The sequence below is a fragment of the Vigna radiata genome, unplaced genomic scaffold (genome assembly GCF_000741045.1).
Source record: "Vigna radiata var. radiata cultivar VC1973A unplaced genomic scaffold, Vradiata_ver6 scaffold_238, whole genome shotgun sequence".
NCBI classification, from domain to species: Eukaryota; Viridiplantae; Streptophyta; class Magnoliopsida; order Fabales; family Fabaceae; genus Vigna; species Vigna radiata.
The window spans coordinates 12,197-23,948 of NW_014543126.1; the positions used below are offsets into that span (position 1 = coordinate 12,197).

General features: G+C 33.8%; 1 long non-coding RNA gene and 1 pseudogene across 2 annotated transcripts in view; one reads left to right on the forward strand and one right to left on the reverse strand.

The window, feature by feature from the left end:
• The first annotated feature begins 387 nt into the window (after nt 1-387).
• Nucleotides 388-4,148, forward strand: LOC106753211 (annotated as a pseudogene).
• A 3,114-nt stretch (nt 4,149-7,262) lies between these two features.
• LOC111241039 overlaps nt 7,263-11,752 on the reverse strand; it is an 18,024-nt gene continuing 13,534 nt past the window's right edge. The window contains exons 5-12 of one of the 2 annotated variants that reach the window (XR_002666748.1): nt 10,260-10,554; nt 9,978-10,184; nt 9,115-9,886; nt 8,148-8,335; nt 7,845-8,054; nt 7,593-7,760; nt 7,411-7,518; nt 7,263-7,338 (exon numbers count right to left, since the gene is read on the reverse strand). This is a non-coding gene — a long non-coding RNA (uncharacterized LOC111241039). The remainder of the gene's footprint in view (nt 7,339-7,410; nt 7,519-7,592; nt 7,761-7,844; nt 8,055-8,147; nt 8,336-9,114; nt 9,887-9,977; nt 10,185-10,259; nt 10,555-11,752) is intronic. The other variant, XR_002666749.1, reaches the window with a different exon arrangement.

An 11,752-nucleotide genomic window follows, 5' to 3' on the forward strand; every position in this document is an offset into this window, starting at 1 on the left:
ATATATCATATCCCCCTTTGGGAAAACTTAGTTAGAATAAAACTTTGGGCAATAGATCCTCATGCACAAAAGCAGCACATTCTAGAGAATTTCAGACTTGCATAATAGTTAAGTTCAAACACAACTAAAAAACTACATGAACAAAACACAATCTACTGTATACATAGAGAAAATGAAGAAATGAATTGAATTTACCTAAGGCCACCAAATGCCCGGGGGNATCATCAACATACAATTCAGCTAGTTTTGTTTTAACTTTTAGAAATCACAATACATAACTTAATGCTTACAAGTTGATTTGATAGATTAAGTGAAGCATNAAAGTGCGAAGCAACTGAAAGATCAGCTATTAGTGGAAATTATCTAGCAGTTTTCCCAGTAAGCAGAACAACAACACAAGGGGAAATTATTCAAGTATATAGTGGGTATAGAAAGTTGTGAAGATTTGATCAAATTCTAACCCTTTGAATTGAAGAATGTGCATAGCTTTGTTTCTTTGGAAAACCCACCCTCTCTACCCTTTCCTTCTCCTTAACAACAGAGATGAATATCACAACCGACTAGTTTTCTACATTTACTGTAACTATGTTGCATGGTTTTGTCATGCATGCATGTTTTTACCTATTGTAAAAATATATTGTTATGCATTTCAATTATGTTTTTTTTATTTATTATTTTGGTGTTAGACCTACGAAGGCTATGTCATGGTGGGAAGATAGTGATATTGTAAGAACCCAAAAACTTTCACTTTAAAACATAAATAGAATTCTAAAACATGTCTTGGTTCATTAGTACAAACGTTTTATCTCTCTAGAAATCAACCTTCTTTCTGAGCTTTACCTTCTCTCTAAAAGTTTTCATCACTGAGTTGTTTGTTCAACAATCAGGAGGCACATAATTGTTCCTGGCAGTGAGAGCTTTGATTTTCACCGATCAATTATGTTGTTCTTCAACTGGTAAGTTGAATCTTCTTTTCCCATACAATTTTAGAGCTTTAATCATGCAACAAATTCTGTTGCATGTGGTTGATTTTGATTCTCCCCAAATTCCAGCTCTGATCTTGTTCTAAAAACTGGTTTCTATCACAAATTAGTGGTCTATAGGTACCTTTAGAGTTTCCCTATGGTGCAAGGCGCTATTTGATCATCCTGTGAGCTGGTAAGTTGTTCTTCCTCTTCTCCGCACTTTTAGGGCTGTGAGCATGAAATAATTTTGTCTTGCATGTGTCTTGTGCCTTCCCTTTTCTGTTCTCTACTAAATCTTAAGTTCTAAGGGTTGTCTCTGTCACCAACTTTGTGACTTGTAGGGTTCTGTTGAATCTTTTTTTTAGCGTGATGTTCTGTTAGAACATTTTGGTGCACTGCGTTGTTCAACTCCAAGGTAAGGGAAGCTAAGGTTTTAATTTCTGTTTAATGAATTAGGGTGGCATGATTTCTGATTCTGTTTGAAATGGTGGAACGATGTGTATGTAAAACTGTTTTGGGTATCTTTTGGCTGCTTGAACTGAAATATGATGAAATTCCATGTTAGAACACGTGCTAATTGATATGTGAATGAAAAGACTGTGAATGTATGATTTGAATCTGGTAAGAACAATGTATGATGATGCAATTAAGTTTTGTGAAATCTGTAAATGGTCATTATGCAGGTTACTGAGTAAAGGTTAAGTGAATGATAGTGTTTTAGGTAGTTGAATGGAAGTGAGGTAGTCAATTTAGGCAATTGGGATTGGAAACTGTCTTAGGCATTTGGGGTAGCTCAGGTAAGGCAAATATGACTTCTTAGGAACGTTAGATCAGTCAAAAACAGTCCTAAAGTGGTGAATCTAATTTTGAGTCCATAGGTTGATGAAAGTAAGATCTTGAATTGGGAATCCTTGCATAAATGTTAGAAATTGATGTTAGGAGTGTGTGTGAACCTTTAAACAAGTTTAAAATCAACCATACTTCAAATTAGGAGTGTTAGAAGTTCACTAAATGGCCTATAATGAGTTTTGGGTGGGTGAGTTCCTAAAATTTGCAGAAATTCGCTCTAGAGATTATGCAGAGTCGCATAGCGCACTCTGTGCGCTCTGCGAAGGGCTACTGGCAGAAGAAATTCGCACAGCGCACCACAGGGTGTGCGCTCAGCGAATTTCCTGCGACAGAGTGAGTATTTTTTATGTTTTTGACGTTTTGGGAGTATCGGACGTCCGTTTTGGACGTTCTTTAGGTTGTTCTGGGGGTTTTTGACCCTTCCGGATCCATTGGTGAGGGTCTCCAAGTCATTTGAATTACTTAAGTATTGGTAATTAAAGGTTATAAAGAAATTTGTGTTAATAAGTGATGTTTCTGCAAAAGTATGTAATGTTTGAGTATGTATAAATTATATATGATCTTGTATAGATTCAAATAATAGTGTATAATTATGTACAAGTGTATGAACGTTGAAAATCATGAGTTGTGTGTCAAATTTAAAGGTATGATTAATGGACGTAATTCCATGATCCTCAAGGGAGGTTACATGGTGGTGCCCTGTAGTTTGTCGTGATTGACCGTATGAATGACCGGAGTTCAGGATGGGGCTTACCTGGACATTCTAATGACCATCCATGCTCAATTAGAGAGTGATGAGTCATGTGGTGAGAATAGCAGGAGGTCCTAGTCTTGGGTGTCTCCATTTATGGGCCAAGATGAGTTTGGTTGGACTTATACTTGTGTGTGGTCGGGTGAAACCCCTCGGCAATGGCTTTGCAAAGCAGTAGGGCCACCACAAGTGCACAAACCCCTAGAACTCGACATTTCATACTAGTCCGAACGGTCAAATCACATGTCGGTCATTGGTATCAACAAAAATGCGTTCAGTCTTAGTCTAAATTGTGTTATGGTCTTTGCATGATGTTTGTGTGATTGTATAACATGATAGTTAGTTCCATTTAATGTATAATCTGATAGACTGTTTATTTGCATGCTTTTCAACCTAGCTTACCCTTGCAATTGTGTGTTTTGTATGTGTGTGACTTTCCCCTTGCGATGATCATCCAAATCCTTGGATGTGAGCAGAAGCTGATGATGATGTGCCTTTGGAGCAAGCGTTGGAGACTGAAGAAGACCCAGCTCCGAGTTCTTAGAACTTCTTCTAGTTCTTAGTTTAGATAACTCTTTATTTGGAAAGGACTTCTAGCCTTATTTTATCATGATCTGTATTTTGAAAACACTCTCTAGGCCTCTTTGAATCTTTAGTTGGTCATGTATTTTGGAGAATTATCAAACTTGTATCAAATTTTAAATTTTCAACCAAATTAGGATGACTGCATGCATCTAATATTGGTATTTCACTCTCTCAACTGCTTTTACATACTATAATAGCTGAATCCTATTATATTGTATGTCCATATAATATTTGGGATGTCACAGATATAGTTGGAGGAAGAGATGAGATAGGTGGAGGAACATGGTTGGCTTGTTCAGAGATGGAAGAGTGGCTTTTCTCACCAATGTTTTGGCACTTCGTTCTCTCCCTGAGGCTAAAACCAGAGGAGATCTACCTGCGTCATTTCTTAAGGTATATATATATTGAGTTTAATCTTAGTTTACTTAAATTTTTTTACATAATTATATTTATTTTACGAAATTTTAGTCTGTTTGCAGAAAGAATTTGCATAAAGCCTAAAAGGAGAGGGTGATTATTACAATGGATTCAACTTAATTGTGGCTGATATTTCCTCCAAATCAATGATTTACATCGCCAACATACCGAAAGGACAGCCAATCAATGATTGTGGTTTCTTCTGGTCTGCATGTTCTTTCAAATGCCAAACTGGGCTCACCCTGGCATAAGGTTATGTACCCTTCAATTCTGTTTAGTATCATAGTTAATTAGTTAGCAAATAGTGATTTTAAATTTTTTTAAACATCATCTTGCCATAAGTTTTCTNATGCTGACATATTTGACAAAGACTACCTATCAAACAACATTTTACCTTCTTCATCATACCTTTCTTACGAGTCTACCTTGAACTTCTAAACAATGCCATAGTCTTTGAAGATCTACATATATGGATTGAACCCTCCTACCTTAGTGATAATTTTGATCATGGTGAGGTGTTCATTGGACTGCCTAGTCCAATAAAGAAGAAAGCAATTAGGTTCAAAGCTGCTCAAGTATAGTTCATTTGTTTTAATTCAAATTCTTTTATAATCAAGTTTTCAATATTGATTTACTTACAATCAAATTCAAACACCGTGTTTAAAATATTCCATTAAAATAACAAGTTAGGAGAGTAAAGTTAGCCAGAGATCATAACTAAGAAATATACTAGTTTAATTACTCAGCCAGCAGCTACAACCTTCCACCAGATTCAATCTTCTAAGTAACTTGTACCTGCATCTTTCTATATTATCTTTTCAATTTATAATTTAATCGATCATTTGTTTTTTTCTTCCTCCCCAAAATCTAAACTTTGGAAACAAGGCAGAGATAACTTCCCTATTCTGCTAAGTTATTTTTGTGTATCACAATTTCAAAGATTGAACGAAATCTACTGATCTGATTTCCTTTTACAAACAACTGAAAGATGCTTTTTTGTAATATGCTATATTACCCCTTCCATGTCTTAGAAAAGATCCATGTTGCATACCTAACAAACTATACATCAAAAGAACAGATCAAACAACAATCGATTTTGAGTATTGAGAGGAAAAAGCAAACCAAGTAAGAGGAAAACCTGATGACGGTGTAAGCAAACTTCCTATTCGATGATTGGTAAACTCCGAAAGGGGAACGGGAGAGATGAAAGCATGAACGGGAGAGATGAAAGCACGAACGAGAGTGATGAAAGCATGAACGAGTGTCACAAACGAGAGCACGAATGAGAGTGATGAAAGCACGACAGCACGAACGAGAGTGAAGACAGTGATGAAAGCTCGAAAGAGAAATGAGGGCTTGGGATCAATGAGAATGATGGACAATTAGAGATATGTGCGAAATAAAGAGATATTATGACTGATTTTTCAAAATCAGTTATAATAAATTAACAAAAATTTTCACTCCTCTCATATATTATAATAGCTTTCCATTAATACGTTATAAAACATTTTAAACTTATTTACAATTTTGTCACCGCATTTTATATTATGATGGATATCTATAACTCTGTTATAATACGTTTTAAAATTATTTACAAATCTGCCACCGCATTACATATTATAACTGATTTTTAAAACTCCATCATAATATCAACTTATTATGATTAGTAATTTTCATCCGTTATAATAGGTCTGTCATAGAATGCATTTTTTCCATTAGTGAATGTTGTCCTCAATTAAGTGTTTATGATGCCTATATGTAGGGAGTAGGTGAAACAACATGTGAACAACCTTTGAAAGACTATGAATATTTGGTCACAACTACTAAATATACTATATAGTAAGTAACAAGAAATCAATTTTGGAAATTTCAAATGTACTAGAACCATTGTTTAATGGGGACTTTGACAATTCAAATGAGAAATTACATTCGTTAAACTTAGGAAGTGAAGATATGGAGTTAAATCAAACAAAAAACAACTCATTATCAGAGGATAATGAAATTCTAAGGCCAGTTATTCACATTGGACCTCGTTTTCAAGCTGAAGTTCCTAAGTGGGAAGACTCAACAAATATAAAATGTCATAATAATGATGATGATTTAAAGTGGCTAAATCTTCAAGTGTGGCCGATGTCTAATATTAGTGAAAATAGTACAAAAGGTATTGGAGAAGGTAGGCCCGACTCCTGCAACTGTAAAAATTTAGGATCAATTGAGTGTGTTAAACTACACATTAGAGAAGCAAAAGAACTTTTGAAATTGGAGATTGGAGAAACAATATTTTCAAATTGGAAATTTGATGAGATGAGAGAAGAAGCTTCAAAATCATCGACATTAGAAGAGGATAAAGAATTTGATTCTCTACTGAAATTAAATACACACTAGTGAAAATACCACTTTTTATGATAGGTAAAAAGGACCTATTATGATAGGTAAGCTGCCATCATAGTTCTGGGCATCATAATAGGTCCGAACATATTATGACGTAGCAGAAAACTATGTAATAATAGGTTCAGCGTATTATGACATACTTTATGTCACCTATCATAATAGGTCCAGCTTATTATGACAGCTTTTCATTTATCAGTCATAATATGGCGAATCTATTATGATGCACCTGAATTTACCTATCATAATATGTAGCGTTTTATGATGTAAATTTTTTCACCTATCATAATATATCGAATATATTATGACAAGTAATTATTCACCTATCATAATATATACTTTTCAGAGATAGGCTTTTATTACATACATTGTTCACCTATCATAAAAAATTCATTATTACATTTTACATACAATTAATTTACAAATAATTTCCTGTATAATCAATTTATATAATCAATTTACAAACCTTATATTAAATCCAATCCAATTAATTTACAAATAATTTCCTGTATAATCAATTTATATAATCAATTTACAAACCTTATATTAAAATCCAACAAAAATAAATAGAAGGTAGGCAAAATGATGGTCCAACTAATCAATTTACAAACCTTTCCTATCACTTTGAAAGGTTTCCACCAAAAAAATACATAAAATAACACTAAATCAGAAACATATTGTCTAACTCCAACTCATATCATACTTGTCATACAGAGAGAATTGGAAATGGAATTACCAACTGCAGTACAATTCTNTACCTAATATTCAAAACTAGTAATTTAAAGGAAACTGAAAAGTATGGTTAAAGACACCAACCTATACTACATTAAAGACACCAACCTATACTACATTATAGTCAAGTTTCTACAATTTACTAACACTTAAAATAAAAGAAGCCCACTTAGTTCTAATGTCTTCAATGATTGGAGCTTCCAACGGAGATGAATCGTTAAAGATCTACAAATATAATAATTAAGTTAGAACAATTTTGTAATGAACATTTTAATAAGTATTTAGTTAGTCTTTTAATACCTTACTCCATGAATCAGTAATGTTTGTACAAATAATGGTGTGCATGTGCTTCATTACGTAATACCCACACTCATAGCTGGCCCATTGACGCCGACATTACAAATTAAACACAAATAATCAAGACTCATTCAAACTAAGGATACACAAGATCATATTATACTTTAGCTATAGCCTTTGTACCATGTAGCTTTGATCAATTTAGGTAAACTAACAAGTCAATTCCTCATAAAAATAGCAAAATCATAAAATACAGAACAAAGGTCAATTTCTCTTACATTAGGTGTCACTATTTGCATCTTCTTTCTAGATACAGATGGAATACCTCGCAACCTTGAATGAGCTTCCAAAGACCTACAAAAGGTAAACATTCATTATATCATTATAATCATATAGGAAGGAAAAAAAATAGAAAGAAAAACTTACGCCTTTAAAATATTTTTGATGGACAATGTGTTAGCTTTCTTATGCAAGGAACATAAGAGAACTACAAGAGAAGGATCTGGAACAATTACCAGCAATTGCCAATGACCCCTACAAGTGACAATAATATTAATTAAAAATAACTTTTAAATTAGTTACCAAGAATTCAAAATTTATGTACTTACTTATGCAAGTAAGGTGCTAAATAGAACTCTTTACTAGCTTTTTCAAACATCTCTGTTAAGTATTTTTGCACCTCCTCTGATTTATTTCCTACACTTTGAATGATAACAGGATCAAGAAATCCATAGATAGTAGCATTCTTTCTCTCGATGCAGAGGTGATGCAAATACCTTTAATATGAACAAATAATGTTAGAATCAATACATATATTTCAATATGAGAGTATTTTGATGGTTTGTGAAGGTTGAACTTACAAATTCCAAACTTGTAGAACTATTGTAGAGAGAAGATCATTACCAATGACATACAAATAAAGTGGTGGTAGCAGTCTTGCATGTCAGTTCAGGAGGCATATCTATCTCAATTGTTTTATTCCCCATTGTCACTACTACTACGCCAAGTTATTGTAGGGTAGACAATTGTGGTTGTGGAGGTGTAACAATGTTTGTCTTCTTAGAAACGTCCTACATTTGACCATAAAATAAGTCTAATAATATATGCATCCAAAAACAAGAAATACATAAGTAATTAAGGTGAGTATGAATAACAATACTTACTAAAATTGGCTTTGTCAATCTGGATGGCCAAATGATAAAATTCCCTGGTGCTTGTCCCACTGTTTGAACCTCCTCACTAGGCACAGGAACACGAGCAGAACAATCCTTAATATCTACAACCACCACTCGCAACATATCATCTTTAATAGTGTTGTGGTGGATGGTGCTTCCCAAATTATATATTTTACCTAAAACACAAAATAAGAAGTTTATTTAAGAAATTTATTCAACAAAGCATGATCAAAAAGCCAATACTTTGGAAGCCTTTTACATTGGGCAATCAGTTCACAGCAACATAAAAAAAGAGAGTGCAGTAAAAAAGAAAAGAATAAAAAGGAGAAACCAACGAAAGAATATATGACTTTTTACTTATCCAAACAAAAGACAATCAGTCAACATTTATGACTTTTAAAGCATAATTCTTCATTTTTATTATATTTTCAGCTTTTCTTATTCTAAATTATATATACTCTCAGCTGAAATCAAATCACAATATCAAAGCCTTTAAAAGACTAGTGAAAGTGAACTCAACATGTGATTTTCAACTAAACTACAGTGCTTAAGTTATATGATGAAATTGAAAAATAAAATAAAGTTTATAAATAAGATACCTTACTAAATGGGAGGTGGTCCTGTTCCTAAGTTTATGGAAACAACTATTCTACGACACACAAGAAGGGTATGAAAGAACAGAGCATCAACATAGTCTCCACAATAACTTATTACGATCTTACATCTTACATTACCATCTTTTCCTTCAATCTCAAACGTTAATTCAAGTAAAATTATCAGCATCCACTACCACACAATTAACATCTTACATTACCATCTTTTCCTTCAATCTCAAACACTCGTTTGTGCTTTTCAAATCCAATAAATTGAACATAAAAAACACTCGTTGGCATGACTAATGCAAAACACAATCTGTTGTATACATAGAGAAAATGAAGAAATAAATTAAACTTACCTAAGGCCACCAAATGCCCGGGGGGATCATCAACATACAACTCACAATCAATAGGGACATCAACACCATCCCCTGATTCCTTAGGAAGAGGACAACTCCCCTTTGTGCTAGAAACAATCGGGGGAGTCCCCTTTGGTGGACCTTGAATAGCCAATCCTAAGGATGCTATCTCAGATTTGATTTCTGACAATAACTCATCTTTCAATTCTGGGAACAACTCTTTCTTAAACTCATTTCTCAGCGCATTCTTATCAGATTCAGAAAGTTGTGCTAAAGTAACCTTTCGAGTAGTACCACCAAAGAATTGCTTGATGCCTACTCCTCCTCCAACACCACGGACATATCTTGGATGCTCAGGACGTCCAATGGCAGTAGCTAATATGTCTTCTCGGCCTTGTTGAGTGAATGAACCTTGGGAGCTTTTTTCCACTAAGTCATCCTGAAAAAATATAGTATTTTAGTCTAGCTATTACAGAATACATGCCAAAGAATATACATATTAAAATTAAAATTAGGCTTGGCATGAGTTACTAATAACCCTCTCCTCTATAAGTCAAGTTTCTTCAGAAGTGTATTCTCCCTATGGCTTAGTGCGAGCTCTCTTCCATTTTTCATGACGTGGAGGTGGAGAAATCAAATCTGACTGATCATCGGGAGTTGAGGAAGAGGCCTCACGGATCATAATCTCCTCTAACCTATGATATCCACCACGAGACAATCTGTGTGGGTGGACATTTTTTTTCACCATGTCCTGTGCAGCTTTTCTCTTTTCCTATTTCAAACATGTCACGTAAACAATTAATAAGAAATTATCAAATAGAAAAAATGAATATCAAATGATAAATATAAAACATTCAAGTTACCTGAAAGGTAGGGTGTAATCGTTTTACTTGAAAAGCCTGCTAAGTTTCCTAATCAAGGAACTGATAAATGTCACAAGGATTCTTGTGACTTAACTTACCATAAATGTACCGACTAGTAAGGTCACTCTTGAAACACCTCCACCGTTGTCCAGCATATGATATCCATTTAATTCTCAACAAGATGGTGTTTGGGACATCATATGTTAGCTACATAATAGGTACATGAGTGTTAGATTTACAATTTTGCTAATAATTGTGGAAGTTAAGTTAAGATTTTCATACCATGATAGTTTGCCATATTTGATTCTTCACTTGTTCAGGAACATGGTCCCAATCGTCAATAAGAATACTAGCCTTACTTCTACCAAGTAAGGCCACAAAGCTAGTGAATCTCGCACGGTTGTCTCCAAAAACTTTTTCTGTACTCATATCAAATTGAATGGGCAATCTTTTATCATCACTACGACTAATAGTCAAGTCTTTGAGCCTAGTAGCACATCTACACTTGGGTTGGGTAGACGGTTGACTTTGGTCCTTACTTTGTGATGGTGGAGGTGTAGATGAATCAGCCATAAACCTGTTTAAACAAAAAAATTTAAGAGAATTGTCACCTCTGTTGGCATTTTCTATGTTACTAAACAGTGTTATAACCACATATGGTATCACGGAACTTTTTTTCTTCCCGTCACAGCACACCTGGTCTGTGACTTCAAAAGGAAAAAAATTTATCTTTTTAATTGGTAGAGGTGGAGGAAGTTTTGATTATGTATGCCAATGACAGGGCCCACATTGTAGTACTATAGTTTAAGAAACGCTCATGCAATGACTTGCAGCGGTTGCTGTCATAGGTTCTCTTTTGCTTAGTTTACCAATGTCAAAAGTCAAGAGCTTCTTCTGTCTGTAAATTAAGCTGCTCGAGAATACGATAGCAGTTTTAGAAAATAATAATACCATCATACTGTCAACACCCAATTTCGTCCGGGAAAGTAAATAATCAATATTAAAGAAAATAATAATCTTCCTCAACGCAGGGCACATCATTTTAGAATGTTTTTGAAATATTTGTTTAATATGGTAATAATTTGAATCAATATTATGGCATTAATGATAAGCAATAATAACAAATATATTGATATAATTTGCTGCATCAGTTTCTTCCTGAAGGAAAAAAAATATAAGATCCTTTTTNTAAATGGGCAATTTTTCTGACAATTATTTGATTGCAATCAAGACTATTTCTTTTCCTATTTTGCTAATTGTCAATTAATTCGCCATTAAGGCAAGATCACATTAATATTACAATGTGTGCCTATAAGTACACACTTTGTGGAAGGAAAAAGGGATTGGAAAAAAATATAGGAAAACACTTAGAGATATTAGAGATTGAAGGAGAGAGTATAGAGAAAAAAATATGTTCTCACACATAAAGGTTTTGTGAACAACAATCACTGAGGAAGCACTAAAGGAATTCTAGAAGCTAAAAAGGTATGTCTACACTCCTATTCTTCTCCTTTAATTATACTTTAAAGTTTTCTTCCAAAGATTTTTTTACACATAGACAATGTTTCTTAAAATCATGATTTTTTTAAATCTAAGTGTGCGTCGGCCTATGGCCAATTTCTTCTCTTCTTTTGCCACCATATTTTTAACACGAAAAATACACAAAATATTTAAAGCCAAAAGCTCAATTTTGTTAAACTAAACCTTTTCACTTTTTTCGAAAAATGTCAAACAATCCATAATAATTTTTAAACAAACTCACAAACCTTTTTCTA